We start from the raw sequence: 14,200 nt of genomic DNA, 5'->3' as shown, positions 1-14,200 counted from the left end.
GTAGAATATGGCCCACTAAGTCAGTCAGTTATCCCATGTGAGGTTTAATCCAGCTGCACAGAGGTTAGTGGGTATCTTTTCCCTCACTCCAGTGCAGCTGGATTTGGCCTGAAGTACTTTCTCTATAATGAAAAGGGATTTTTGCCTCTGCTGCATTTCTTTTACTGCTGCTCTGTAGCTTCCATATCTTGTCTTTTCCACCACTCTGTTGTTGATATTTTAAAATAAAATTACATTTCCAATGTACAAGCTTAGTAGTATGTGAATTCAAAACTCATTTAAGTGAAGGTAAATAAAGCTTTTCAAGTGTTTTCAGATCTTGGTTTTGGTGCTTGTCTGAGTCTAATCCACAATACTTGGCAATTCAATTTTCTGTCTTGAAATTGCACAGAATGTTTTTCCACAGACAAGACTTGCCTAGGAAGTTCAAAGAAAGCCAAGACTGAACAGGCATTTTTTATTTTTAAACCCCTGCATTGAGGTTATTTGTACCCAGGAGCTCTGCTCAGTGACAGCTGCACAATGAGAGCCTCAGCTGGAGGAAGGGTTTTGCTGGTATTGTCTGTCATTTCAATGTGAGATGGTTCTAGCTAGAACCACTTACCTACAAACACACATGGCATACAAGTAATTTTGGCCTCATAGCCAAAAGACTCCTTTTAATTTAGCATTTAGAAACACAGCTCTTGATGGGAGAGGTTCCTCTTTTTTGGCTGGGGGTTGATGGGTTGCCCAGTGGCTTAATCCAACTTTACTTAAGAGCAAAGACCTTGATTCAGCCAAGGACTCATGACTAAATGCAATCACTCATATAAGCTGTAAAGCTGTCCCAAGTTTAAATGCTGGGCTGAAAAGCTGTGAATTTGTAGAAGAAAAACACAGTTTATACTCAAATGCATGTGAAAAAACGTAGAGGGAATAATCAAATTGACCTTTCAATAAGATTTTTCTACTAACATTTCCTTCAGTTCTTTAAGGCTCCCATTTTCCACTGAACTTCCTTCTCCATTTTGTCTAGATATGATGAAGTCCACACATCTTTGAATGCCTTGCAATGAAAATCAAAAGTAATAGCTTCTTGAAAGTGCACAGGGTTGTTTTTAGTGCTTTCAATATTTGCATTAAAAGAGAGAATGTATAAAGACATGAGAATGTAAACTTGAATACCTGCTGCAATTTAGAATATGCTATAAAAGTCCCATCAGTTAGATTGTCTCATTGGCCCATCAGTTATTCAGCATGGAACAAATGTTCAATTGCTCCATTTCTCACCATGGCATACCTTTGGCCACCAAAATTTTTGTATTTATACCTGCAATTATAGCCATGGAAGACATTTCCTGAGAGAAGTCAGAGAAATTTAAAAGAGTTAATTTTTAATGACTCACTATTTTCTTACCATTGCACATAATAGGCATATGGGGAATACCTCCCTGACATGCTCTAATATGTATTTCCTATTATTTCAAGCATTGCAACAGGCACTCAGAAAGCTCTGCAAGAATCTCAGATCTTATCAGGATGCGTTCCTGCACTGTAACATTCTTTCCAGTTTCTGCTGTGAGGTTAAAGTCTGTGTGGGTTTGGAAGTCCAGCTTGTGAAAGCAGTCAATTAGTTAATGTAGTTTTTCCATTAACTGTTCCACTGAACAAGCTGAAATTACTGTCAAAAACTAACATTGCATCCTCCCACACTCTGCAGCTTCTCTCCTGTTCCCAAGCAGGGCTGTGACAGGGATTGACAAAAAAGATTTGTGGGGCACAGGAGTAAAACCCTTCCCTTTATCAAAAGATAGCTTGGTCTTGTTAAGGCCTTGATTGCAAAGGAAGCTGCTTCTGAAGCTGATATTCACACACTACATATAATTTTAAGCATAAACAGAAAGAGATAAGCTCTTAACAACTACAAAGCAAACTTGCATAAAGCCCCTTGGGAAGCCCTATTTCCACTCAGACCCTGCAGCTGAACCAGTGGCCACTTGTGCCTGCCTGGTTGCCCCCAGGGATGTGCTGCGTGCTCAGCCTGTCACACCCACCCTGCCAGGCACATCAGTTTAGCTGTGCCTGTCTCCTGACAAGCATTAACCCAGAGCAATGCAGCATCCCAGTGGCTCACAGCCTTTCCTGAGCTCCAAACCCAGCCCCGGTGTAAGAGGTTGCTGCCCAACACGAACACAATGCAAGGCTCAAAGAGAGACAGACATGCAAAGGGCATTTTTTCCTCTTTTCAAACATGCAGGACTGGATATTTCCATTAAACCTCCTGGAGATGGACTTATACATCAGAGATTTCCATGCAATTAGTTAAATCATAGTTTCTACTTGTTTCACACAGATGGGTCTACAAGAAAAAATTTAAAAAACCAAACAGCAACACCACAGAAAGCATGTCAGAGAGGGAATCTGGTCTGCTGGCCTTCTCTAATTGAGCTGCAGCCAATCCAAAGAGGCTCAAATAAGGATCTATCCAGAACAAGAAAAAAAAAAATCCAAAAAGCAATAATCAACAACACTGATAGAAATGACAGCGTGGGGAGGGTTTGAACACACTCTGCAAAAATTTGCCAGAAAAGGCTGATATTTCCAAGAGCAATGCAAGGGGACATGGTGATCCAGACCCCACGATGCTGGCACTGATGGCTGAGCTGCCCCTTCCTTCAGCCTTCCCCAGCAGCAGAGCTGTGCACAGGCTGCTCCCAGGCACCCCCTTTCCTGGTGCTGCAGGTCCAGCTCAGGGAAGCTGCCCCACACAGCCAGCTTTCCTCTCACTTCATAAGCCATACAACTTTCATTTTTTCCCCTGTGGCATTCCCCTTCCTGCACACACAACGTAAAAAAATTCATTTTTAAGGGCACCTCTGAGACCATGCTGGGCACCTCTACTGGCATTACAAGTTGGTGATAATAGCACAGATTGATTCTGCAGTGTTGGAAGAACAAAATCTCCGAGCAAACCAAAGAGAGCTGTAAAAGCAGATGCAGGTAAAGCACAGAGCTTTGCTGAGTGACCAGTCTCATAGTGAGGTACATCACTGTCCCTTGCACCTCCTGCTCAACAGCTTTCCCCTGCCTTGTTTCGCAGCTTGAACTCTTTAGACGAGATCAGCTGTTCATGCCCAGTTCATAAACAGCTGGAGAGATTTACCCTGCTGTGAAGGAAGCTTTGTTTGTGTCACTCAGGACAATTAGCTCAATCTCAATTCCTCTGCTGAGGACAGAAAAGTAGCCTGATGTAACAGTGCACCACAGAAGCTAAATACTTATACAGGTGTCCTTGAAATAGCTGGTAGATATGAGAGCCTGTACATAGTTTTTAATGGTAGATTTACAGTTTAAAATCACTAAACCTTAAAAAAACAAAGACAAAACCTCTATAGGTATATTCAGTCCAAAGCCATTTCCTTTCACTGTGGTTATACACGTGTTTTTTATGTTAAGTTCAGCAAAAATGCTATTGCCTTCAGTAATAATTAGAGAGGTGGCAGCAAGGGTTTTCTAATTAAAGCGGAGTTAACTTTTGTATGTTAATTACTCTCAGTTAGTATCAATCAAGGAAAGGAATAATGGGGTCGTTTCACATTTAAATCACAGAAGCTTCAAGCATAAGCTGCCTTAGAGGAAATTAGCTTGTAATTTAACAGTGTTATTAATAATTGCTTGTAAATGGTTAACAGCCAAGCTGCTGCGCAGGCTGTGCCTGGTGGTTACAATTACAACTATCCACACGACAATTGACAGAGGTACATTCTAAATAATCCCTTCTCACGATTTCAACCTGCCCATTTGGTTTACATCTCCTGCCTTGGTAATTAACGTTATCCATCCTTGCCTGCCAGCAAGACCTTGGTTTCGCGGGGCACCGCGATGCGCCGCTCAGCGCACCGCCCGTGCCTGCGCTCACCTGCCTGCTGACAGCAGGGGGACCTCCCTGTCCTCCCGCTGCACTCACGGGCAGCTCTCCCAGCCTAAAGAGCTGCTCCTACAGGCAGCAGCTAACTCAGTGAAACAGCCTTACCGCAGCCCTAAATGTATCACTGCACTCTGAGAATAATAATAATATCGTCCACTGACACATTTAAACTTCCTTTTGCCTGGGCAGTCTCTATTAATAGGCTAAATATATAATCAAACAACTGGTACATGTTGTCCACAGGAAAAAAAAAAAAAAGGTACTGATCTTCATAATAAGCTTAAAGCCTCAAGTTTTGTGTAGTGTTTTCTGAAGGGGTGGACAGAATGTGTATGCATCTCACCATTAGATAGGAGTAGTTTGAGAAAGCAGATCAAAATTGATATCAAAATGATGTTTACCTTCAGCTGAGCTGTAATTTTACTCAAGGACTCTAGCACCAGGAGATTTTGTGCTATCTCATTCCAAGAAGCACAACTATTATCGTGCATCCACCAAAATAAAAGACTGTAACCCTTAAAGAGTTCAATTCAAATGCCATCTTCTCTAAAAATTGTCCAGAAGGGGGGAAAAAAAATATAGTGGGGTGGGGAGAACCTTTAGTCCACAAGACTGCATGATTCCCTCAGTAAAGAAGCTAAACACATAAATACAACAAAACACATGAAGCACATCATGCTATGCCTCTAAGCTTCCCCCTACTTAACAATCTCAGGCAACTTTCAAAAGTTTCACTGAATGAGCAGGAGAGTCACTGCAAAGCCAATAACATCATCAGCTTCAGCAACAGAATCACAGAAAATATAAGACCCACTTGTCAGCTTTAGCTGATTTCAGTGCTCCTGACAAGACCTTACTGAAAACAAAGAAAGTCATTTTACTGAAAAATAATGATGAAAAATAGAATATGAATAGAATAATAGGAAAAATAGATGAAAACTTACCTGAGTTGTGAGCATTTTTCAGGAACAGTCAGGTGAAATATCATAAAATCACTTATCTCTTTCTTCAACTTGGTCAGTAGCCAGCTCAGCTGTATGTTTCTGTGTAATTACCCCAACCTTCCATTAAAAAGTAAGCTTTTCCTTATATTATGACAGATCACAAAGTATAATGTTTATTTCTATCCTGGAACTGATCTCTCCTTGAATAATGCTCATTCAGTGAGCCAACACCTATGAAACCAGCACAGCACCCGTCACTCTGTGCTTCCCAACCAAGGTTTCCTGCCTCCAGGCATAATATCAAGATATCAAGGTGCTAACAAGTCTGTCCACTTTCAGCTGTGTACTGAAAAAGGCAACACCTGTTACAGGGCTCTGACGTGCACAAAACAGCCAGAATCAAGGGTGGTACTGGGTTTTGGTTTTTTGGTGTTTTTTTTTTTTTTTTAATAACTTTTGGGTATTAAAGCACTTCCATAACAGGACAGAAAGAACAAAGTGGAGGAATTGTTTTGCTGAACTTCTGTGAAGTTTTCATCGACAGCTTCCCCTTAGTGAGTCAGTTTATAGGCTGAGGGGAAAAAACATAATCTAAAAACTGCTTTCTTCTACCCATTTGAAGTTTTAGGAGCCATGACCAGGGTAGGAATATGGTGTGGGGTAGGAACACGGAGACAAGCACATATGGCTGAGGAGCAGCCCTGGCAGAGAGAGCTGCACTCCTGTACAGCTCCTGACTCTTTGCAGGGGCTGTGTAAAGCTCTGTCTTTTTCAGAGGCTGAGCACTGTTTGTAGCAGACACAAATTGCATTTGGATCCCACAACAGTTTCTCTACCATTTGCTTTTGGATGGTCTCACCTTTTTCTCTCCTGAAAACGTCCCATAAATAATTTCAGAGCTCAGTAAGTTGCTCTCTCTTAAACCACTTTTTTTGCCTGAGATTTATTTCAAGTTCCCTCCTCCCTCGAGCCTGCTCAGGGAGGGGCAGGCAATGCTGTAGATGCACCTGCTCAGAGATCACAGTAAGGCACTTGCAGCTTCTCATTTGGGAATGAATCCCTTAAGCCTACAGACAGAGAAAAACACATGAAAACGTATGGCTCTGAGACACCAGGCCAGCCTCACCTCACTGAGAGCATCTTTTTAAACTTATAATTTACAAAGATAGTGCTGGGCACCAAAGGAATAAAAGTAAAAGTGAATATTTGCCTTTTTCTTCCTTTTCTCAGACTTGGAAAGAAAGCAGTGCAGAAAGCAGATGTGCTGCTGGGCTGGCTGGATGCAGCTCCCTCACCTCACACTGCTCAGTGTGGGAGGTGTCACGGATGTGACCCACGGCCATGGCACATCTGTCCCGAGGAGTCAGCAGGATGCTGGGGAAGATTTTCTGCCTTTTGGCCACTTTCAGGCTCCTCAAAGTCAGCGTTAAGTGAGTGTGAATGTGCATAACCAGTGCTGAGTGGGGACACTTCACACCCACTTGGTGCAGGTGCAAAGAACTGTGCAAAGTGCAGACAGGGAGCACAGCACACCCCTCACACAATCCTGCTAAGGCTGGGAATAGTACACGAGGAAATAATCCCTCGGTGACAGTGAGTTTTGATGCATTTCAACCTAAATCTTTTTGACTCTTTCCAACAGGAGTGCACTTCCCAGATCAGTGGGAGGGACATGAGTTGGATTTGGCCCCTGTTCTTTATGTTCTGCCCTTTCCGGGCTCCCTTTGGTAATACTGCCAATAGAGCTCTGACTCCTTGGGTTTCCTACTGAAGTTAGGATTCTGGCCCCCAAAATGGGTCGGGGGAAAAAACCCAAAACAACTTAAACATCTCCAGGTCTTTCCCTTTCTCCCCCAGTAGCCAAATTGTGACAACAGCAGCAGCACAGCTCCATTTTACCCTGATCCAAAGATGGATGTAAAGCTGGGTCTTCTGAGCTCTTTTGAAGGACAAGCATCCATGAACCTTCTCTAAAATTGTTTCCAATTTGTGCTGTTGTACAACATGTCCACTAACCACAGAATAACAAGAGTGCAACTCAATTCTTGTGCACTGCAAGGGTTCAGATGGCTTAATGATGGATAATAGCTCATAGTTCACAAATGTCTTATACTCTTAGGTTTAGCTTAGCTCAAGAACATTCTGTCTACAGACATACACAGTCAAATTATTTGGGGGGGGAAAAAAAATACAATGTGGATAAACACCAACATGACAGTGTCAGCCACAGGAGATGGAAATGAAACAGGGCTGTCACTTCAGAGCAGAAAAATTCACCTCCCAATGACTACATAGCATCAGCACTCTCAAAACTCATGATGAAAAGGACAAAAGCTTTATTGTTAACTGTCTTTGCCCATGTTGCTGATGTTAATATTGAAAGACCCCAAACCACAAATCAACAAACACAACCCCAGCAGAAATCTCCCATTAAATGGGGGGAAAAAACAGATATCAGGAAGGCCTGGCAGTCATAAACTTCACATAGACAACAAAGAATTGCACTCTTCATGCAAATACACTGGAGTATGTAAGAAGATTTGAGTTTTAGACCACTTTGGAAACTCATTTATAGTTCCTGAAGATTCCCAGCTTGGTGCAAGCAGAAGGAATGCCACTCTTACAAAGGCTAACAACACAAGCACCAGCAGCAAGATGCACGAGCTCCCAGAGGTGGATCCAGCTCTCACAGGCTGAATCCTTGTGGGAAGGACTGCTTTAAAAAGCAGTAGTAGTGTTGGTATCCCCGAGGAGCCACTAGTTGGACATGAAGAAACAATCTCATCCCTGCTGGGAGGGGTTGAGTCACAGCTCCTGGTGTCCCTCCTAAAGCGCTCTGCTTCCAGCCCTTTTTCATCAGCTGGGGTTATTAATGATGGAGCCATAAATTAACCCAGATTATGAAAGCAAAATGCATCCTGACAGGTACTGGGAGGATGGCTGCAGCCCCTGCCACATGGTGTGACAGTCACAAAGCACTGTCAATGTGACATATTGTCACTGTCAGCTGGAGAGCCACCCCCTCCTGCCAAAACCAACAGAGCCTCACTGAGGCCCAGCAGAAGCAGTACATAATTCAGTGAATAATTCTCTCTGAAAAGCCCTTGAGTATGGCTAAATAATGACCTTGTTTACCTCGTTTAGCCCCAAGTTCTCCAAGTAAGAGTTGGCCATGAAGAGTTCTTGTGCTCTCTGATATCCAGCCGGGACAACGTGTCCTGTCTTTGTTTTCAGCCATCAGGCTTGTGTCAAACACACCCTGACAGCTGCAAAATTTTTTGGTGAAAACAATAATTCCACTTTTCCTTTCCATCTGCCTGCAGATGGTTTAAATCTGACCCATCAAACAGCAAAGAAAAAAAAAAAAAGGGAAAAATAATATTCCAGCTGAAATGAAATTACAGTGATTACTGATTTCATATAAAGAAAACACGGAATCTCAGGTCTAAGATTTGCATAAGAGTCTTTGTAATGGTGAATTAAGCTCTGCACAGGAGAACTGGAGGTTTTATCAGTTGATCTGGGTTCTCTATACTTCCTCTCAGACCTCTGCAAACTAGAAAACAGCAACATGAAAAATAATCAGCAATGTCTGTCATGGGTGACAGCTGCATCTTCTCCTTCACTAGGGAGAACCTTTGTTAAGAACCAGAGAAATATAGCCCAAAATATTAGAAGGGAATTTCTGAAGGCACAAATCTGAAGCTTGGGGAACCCATTCAGTTTCAATGTTAAGTTTCTCCATGTTTCAAATCCAAATAAATAAAATTGATATGATTCCCAGTTTGTTATCAATTCCCTGCACCACAAACACTGTTTTTCAAGTGCCCACTGTGAATGATGAGTTTGTGCATGAAGAACATCAAAGTTTTGCTGGTCAGGCACTGTCCAGCTGGTTCCAGTGCCTGTTTGACAGGACAAGCACACACTGCAAATTATCATAGACACAAAGCAACTGAAAGAAATTCCTTCCTGTCCAGGGATCTGGGGGAGAAGGATGAAATGCCATGTCTTCTTGTGCTGGTCTCACCACAACATGCAGACATTGGATGGAAGAGGAAAGAAGTTCAGTGTCCCATTCCTGGGTGTTTCTGCCTCTGCCTCTCTGTGTGGCTCACCCAAATCTGGCACAAGTAGGGTATTCTGCTCTTCTGGTGTCTACTTTCACATAGCAAGCAGCTACTTCTCCATCACAGATGAGAACCTGGCCACACATAAGCCAAAAAGCAGCAAGATTTTTGTGAGCCATGGGCTTTAACAGTGATTTCAAACACTCTACTGCATCATCCAGACTGGTAGCAATTTCTGGTCATTTCCAGGTGAAACTGGAGGTGGAATATATGCAGTCACTGGAAGATTGTATGTGGGGTAAGAGCCGAGGAAATGAGTTCACTTGAAAACTCTGTAAAGTAGGAGAATGTAGCATTAAAGAATTACAGATTGCTACAGATTGCCAGAGGGTCCATCCCCACGGTGATGGGGACACAGGTAAGGTGACACTACAACACAGGTCAGGTGATGATGAGGCTCAGGGCTAGATCTCTTACAGATCTCCTGAGGGATGTTCACAGAGAAATGTCAGTGACAGCAAGGCAAAGACTGCCTGGGAGCAAGGAGAACAAGCAGCAGCAAACCTGATGCACTTAAGCTATTTCCCTGGACAGAATAAATGAGAGTTTTCCTGAGGGAGCCAGAAGTCTCCTGAGCTGCTGTACTTCCACTTTGTCCTTCACCCAGGCTGCTGTTCCTGCCCAGCACTTCCATTTGCCGTGACTGAAACCACCAAGCAAAGAGAAGGAGTTTGCACTTGTTCTACACCTTTGGACATCTGCACACCCAAATGCCCCAGCTGATGGAGAGGACAAACTCAGTGTGCACACAGAAATGTGACATGGAGCTGCTGCCCCATGGGCCTGGACATCCACACTGGCACACTGCCAGGAGTTTGGAACACTGCCCTTAAAGCAGTGGGACTGGAAAACAAGAGCAAGGAAAGAGGTGGGGAAAAAAACTCAGTAAAAACAACAGGTGGCTAAGTCACACCAAATATCCTGTAGAACTTGGAAGTGGTACAGTTACTACGCATAGAGGATGAATTACCCTCTGGAAGGGTGTCTAAAAAGCAGCATAATGCTCAATTAAAAAAAAAATGTTAAGAGTTTTGGTGATTTTATTTTTTCCTTCTCACTGCAGTGCTCCCTATGCCTGACGTGGGGATGTAGGTTTCAGCTCTCCCTGGCTAAATAAAGGCTAAATTGAGGCTGCAAAACTGTCGTCCTCTCCTAAGCAACAGACTCAGCTCAGCACACTGAGCTCGGTGCGCCAGTGACTAACGCGGCTGCCACGCTCCTTACCCAGCTCTGCTCTCCCACTGCCCCTCCTCAAGGGCCAGACCCAGCACTGTCCCACCTCCAGGGAGAAGGGATTCCTGTGTGCTGCTCTCAGGTGCTCCATGGAAAGCAGTTCCACCGTTCACCAGGAGGTTCTTCACAGGATTCCAGGCAGATTTCAGGGGAATCGCTCCGGCCCATCCAGCCTCCTCCCTCTCTGTCCAGTGGGAATCACAGATTATCTTGGAACAGACACAGATGCTTAAAGAGAAGACAGGATGATGGAAAAAAACATTACACAAAGCCTCCTCACGTGAGCAATGAGTACACCCCACAGCTGTCAGCTTTGTTTTGCATATTTTACATATTTACATACACAAGATATTTCCAAACATCCTTGTGTTTATTTAAAACTCCATCAGAAACATGTCTGGTAAAACAGATCCAGTGCAAATATATTTACTGGATGACACTTCCCTGCATTGCTTTTAAAATGTATTAGGGGTCCAAGGCTCAAAAAAAAAAAAACAAAAAAAGAAAGAAGTCAAAGTATTCCAAATGAGGAAGAGCTAACTCTGTAATCCTTCAGCGTTCACCTTACAGCAAAGGCCTTCAGCCAAACAGTCTGCAAATGAATGAAGCAACACTTCTAAAACAAGGACAGCTGCTACATTAGAGAAAGGGCTTTTTCTGCTCACATGTCACACATGCCAGTTGCTTATGGGTGGGTGGTGGGGGTGGGCTGGAATGGGAATAAGTCCTTCGAAGGAAAGGCTGAATAGCCCTCCTCAGATGGTGGGGCTTAAAAAAGTTAAAAAAATCCAAGCTCAAGATCAGAAAGGGGGTGTGGGTGTGGGTGTGTGGCTCCTCCTAAAAGCATATCCTAGCTTAAAAACAGGCAGTGACACCCACGTGCACACTCATCTTCAGGGAGTATTAACTCCCATCCACAAAAGGTCAGATCACCACCTGAGGAAGAGCTTTGCCACAAACATTTCTGCTTTTCCTTTTTACAGCTTCCTTTCTCTCTCAGCCCAGCCAGCCACTGGCCTGGGCAGCCCCACTGCCCACAGTCACTTCTGAGGGCACAAGGCAGCTGGGAAGTGATGGGTAAGAGCACAGGGATGACTTCCCACATCCTCCCCCAGTGAGAAAACCAAGGGGGTAGGAGGGATCATGGGCTGACTGCTGCTCCACGTTACCTCCTCAAGGTGCCTTGTCAGGTGGAGCCAAGGGATTAACTTCTCCACAAGAGCAAACCAGAAAGAAAAGAGTGCAGAGCGAGCAGGGGTAGTTGTGCCATTTGTGGCATTCCCATTCAGCATGGGCCTTGCTGCTCACAAGACAGGGCAGTGCAGGAAAAACACACCAGCAAGCAGGGAAGATTTATCCAGATTGCAGCCCCAAAAGGGCTTTACTGATGGCATTCTACAGAAGCCTCCTCATTGGCTTCTACACAGATGCCAAAAAATAAGAGCATACCTTTTACATTTGAGAGAGACCAGGGAGTTTCCCACTGAGAAAGTGGCTTCCCTAAAGCTGATTTTTCTCTTTATCCATCTCCATCAGAAAAGAATGGAGTGCTATTCTTAAAAGGGAACAGATTTTTTTGGTTTTGGCCAGAGATAGAAATCTCTGTTGCTATATTTGGCTTCCAATGCAGGACTCTCTGCTTGCTGGTGGGAGGAGGAAATTAGAGCTGGTGTTATTCATAACTAAATGGGCACAAAAAACAAACCACCTCCCTTTGAACCTCGGTGCTACTATGGGCATTCACATAACAAATCATTTTCAAAGCCTGTGATACCTCTGTACATGCATGAGCCGACATCAAAACTTTATTACCCACTCATTTTCCCATAGTGATAAACTGTTGCAGATGTACAGTTATTGTCAAGGCAAACACATTGGGGCAGTTCCTGGTGTCAGTTTGTTGTTTTGGTTTTTTTTTTTTTAAATATAATTTCTTTCTTGTCTTCAAAGAAAGCAAAAGTGATATTTTGAAGGAGAGACAGTTACTGGAAGGCTGTGGCATCCAGCCCCCCTCCTTCTCCTCCTCCCAGCAACCCCAAAAAAGAAATCAGCTAAATTACTCGGCATCCCAGCCCAAGGCACAGCTCAGCCGTGAGGAATTCTCACCAGATGTCTCGGTCCCCACCCGGCCTCCCACGTCACACAGGCAGCATAACCCCTCCGAGCCTGAGCTCCTGCTGGGATGGCCAGCCCCACCACGCCTGCAATGTCCAGGACAGGCTGGTGACACCCCTGTCCCACCAGGGACACCCAGCCACAGCCCCAGGCCACGCTTCTCTGCTCCTCCAGCACAGAGTCCAGTCCCACTCTTCCTCTTTTTTGTGACCTTGCCCTGCTCCAGGTGGGCTGAGCACCCCTGGGGTCACCCAGTTAGACCCTGGCTCCAAGGGAGAGTCCCATGCAATCACTGGGATCCAGTTTCCAGCTGGTAACACTCAAAACATGATTTATCTGGATGCAACTGATAAGATTCTCCATGGGTGTTAAATTCACTAAAACCAACAGAGTGCCAGTGATTCACATTAATGGAGGACGTGGATCATCATGAGTAAAATCAGTCACAAAATAACGTATCACTTCCCCTGCTGTCATTTCTTGATGCAATGAGAGCATAGAAATAACTCCTGTAGGCACCTGGCAAGCCAGGTGAGGGGCAATGCAGCTGGAGACCAGCCCTGGCAAGAGCAGAAGTTCAGAAGTTACAGGGAGAAGAAAAAGCACTTCAGGTATCTCATTTCCCAGCTTAACACCCTCCTGCTTCCTAAAGTACATTTCTCTCTGGGTGGTTGTCTTAAAGAGAAGGGATCCCATGCCTCTTCCCACTGACCAAACCACACCTTACTTCAAAGACATTTTCTGCAATGTTTATCCTATGTTTTCCTTCCAAATTTCTGAGTCCCCACATTATTCTGGTATTTTTTGAGAGCTGCCATATTCCCCTCTAGATCATTCATCACGAGGCATAATTTGCTTATTTTCCAGCAGTCCGCATCCCATCTTCATCTCCACTACTGAGATTGTTCCTGTCCCAAGAGCTCTCAATCCCATTCTCTCCTACACAAAGATTTTTGAACCCTCTCTCTCCCTTTCCTGAGCTCCTTCTCCTGGAGATTTTGGCTGCCATCTCTCTCCATCCCTTCCTCACAGCCTGAGAAAGAAGAACACAGTGACTCTGCACAGAGTGCCCTGCTCCCTGTCTGGTCGGGAAACAGGGCCCGGAGCAGGATGGATGGGAAAAACCCTGCTCATCTCCCAGTGCTCTGAAACAGAGTACATCCCATATGGTCAGGATCTTCAGAGGGTTTTGCAACTAAATTCTTAACAGCTCCCTGCTGATTGCGTGCAAGTGGCAATTTTTCAAAAGCTGAGTGCTTGGCCAAAGCTTGGAGGTTTTTTTTCCCCCCACTGCTGGAGCAGTAAATGATGTATCTGGGACCAAAACACCAAACCTTCAGCCCTCAAGCCAGAAGAACATGCAAACATTTCTTAATTAAACAGTTGTAAAATAATTTTACCAAGGGCAGTTACCTCCTTAGCGGGAATTACTGAACTTTGCCAAAAAAAATCAATTTGAGGTAAATAAATTGCATGGAAAATCTCTGCCTGATGACTGTCAAAACTGCCAGGAAAAGATAAAATTAAAAAAGGGTCTTACACTAAGAAGTCTCAGGTTGTGATTCTACTAGGTCTGATTGTAAAATGGCGTTAACGTAATTTAAAAAAAGATGTCCAGAATTAAAGAGGACGTTGTAGCATAAGCACTTGACAGGGCCTGGGAAGGCAAGCCTGAGCCTTCACGAGATCTCTGCTTGAAATCCCTTCAATGCAAGGCTTTCACTCTGTTGAATTTTAGTACAGAACCAGTTTAGAACACTTGTTTTACAACGTTTTCAACAGAAGACAAATCCTTGGCTCTAAAAATTAATCTCATGCAAATAATAGAATCTCAGGATGAAGAAATGTACAAAGAGATTTATGAGTTC

The 14,200-nt window shown here is 44.0% G+C and overlaps 1 long non-coding RNA gene across 1 annotated transcript in view; it reads right to left on the bottom strand.

Annotated features, from left to right (window-relative positions):
* The window catches only part of LOC132324239 (uncharacterized), a 71,981-nt gene extending 61,590 nt beyond the window's left edge, over positions 1 to 10,391 (bottom strand). Inside the window, exon 1 of the long non-coding RNA XR_009485544.1 lies at positions 10,209 to 10,391. This is a non-coding gene — a long non-coding RNA (uncharacterized LOC132324239). The remainder of the gene's footprint in view (positions 1 to 10,208) is intronic.
* Between the last annotated feature and the right edge of the window lie 3,809 nt (positions 10,392 to 14,200).

This window comes from Haemorhous mexicanus, chromosome 2, assembly GCF_027477595.1.
Source record: "Haemorhous mexicanus isolate bHaeMex1 chromosome 2, bHaeMex1.pri, whole genome shotgun sequence".
Classification (NCBI taxonomy): Eukaryota; Metazoa; Chordata; class Aves; order Passeriformes; family Fringillidae; genus Haemorhous; species Haemorhous mexicanus.
This window is presented reverse-complemented; position numbering and strand designations above follow the sequence as displayed.